Consider the following 1,589-nt stretch of genomic DNA (forward strand, 5'->3'; position numbering starts at 1 on the left):
ATTGTGTTGTGAGTTATTGTATTGTGAGTTATTGTGTTGTGTTATTGTGTTGTGAGTTATTGTTTTGTGAGTTAATTTTTTTCAGTGTTGTGATGAATTGTAGGGTGTTATTTTGTGTTGTGTTGTGAAATCTAAAGTGTTGTGACCCTTCTGGGCCACCGGACAAACCACTTGTTATATAACTGTTTCTAAAGAATTTATGGCAGCTGCATGGCTTAGTTGGCTGCATGCTGGACTGTTGCATGTGACAAGGGGGCCCAAGTCTGGGTCTCGGTGCAGCAGTCTAAGCAAAGATGCCCAGACTTCCCTCAACCCGGCCACTTCCTCCAGCTCCACTGGGGCACCTCGAGGAATTCCCAGGCCAGCCGAGAGACATAGTTTGTCCAGCATGTCCTGGGTCTTCCCTGGAGCTTCCACCCAGGACATGCCTGGAACACCTCCCCAGGAGGCATCCGGACTAGAGACCTGAGCCACCTCAACTGGCTCCTTTTAATGTGGAGGAACAGCGGCTGTACTCGGAGCTCTCTCCGCGAGTGACTGAGCTCCTCCCCTATCTCTAAGGCCACCGTACGGAGGAAGCTCATTTCAGCCGCTTGTATTCAGGACCTCGTTCTTACGGTCATGACCCAGAGCTCATGACCATAGGTGAGTATTGGAAGGAAGATCGACCGGTAAATTGAGAGCTTTGCTTTCTGGCTCAGTTCTTTCTTTACTACAACAGACCGATACAGCGACTGCATAACGACAGACGCTGCTCCGATCCAATCTCACGCTCTAGTCGTACGTCACTCGTGAACAAGACCCCAAGATATTCAAACTCCTCCACCAGGGGCAGCGACACTCCAACCACCGAGAGATGGCAAACTACCTTTCTCCGGTGGAGAACCATGGGCTCGGATTTAGCTGGGCTGACCCTCATCCCACACTCAGCCGCAAACCGCCTCAATGCATGCTACAGGTCCTGGCTTGATGAAGCCAACAGGACAACATCATCTGCAAAGAGCAGAGAGGAAATCCTTTGGTCCCCAAACCAGCCCCTCTCCGGTTGACCCCACTTTGAATAATAATGACTTTCCTTTTTATTACTTGGTGACTTATTTTTCTTTTTCTGCAGTTTTGTGTTCTCTCTGCTTTTTAAATTTACTATCAGAATTTTAGTAGGAACACACTGCAAATAATTCTTAGGTATATTCTAAAAATCAAGTTTACATTTTTCCTGATTTTTTGATAACATGTTTATCCTTTTCTATTATATCTCTTTTTGTTCTTGCTTTTTCAGTTAGAACCTTTTTTCTTAATAATTTCTTAAAGGTACCATCAAAAGTTCATCTTAATGACTTTCCTTATTTTGTGACTTCTTTCACTCACAGGTTTGTGTTCTCCTCTTTGCTTTTTGATATCAAACTTTTAAAAGAAACCTTCTACAAATAGTTTTTCAGGAATAATCTAAATTAAATGTTAGTATTTTTAGACAACGCTTATTTATTTCATGCTACCTAGATCAGGATTATCAGAATTGATCAATTTACGCTCCTTGTACGAGCTGCTTCTGCTCTGCGAAACTCTCGTTGGACTTTGTGTTATCGCGA

The sequence above is a fragment of the Oryzias latipes genome, chromosome 6 (assembly GCF_002234675.1).
Source record: "Oryzias latipes chromosome 6, ASM223467v1".
Taxonomy (NCBI): domain Eukaryota; kingdom Metazoa; phylum Chordata; class Actinopteri; order Beloniformes; family Adrianichthyidae; genus Oryzias; species Oryzias latipes.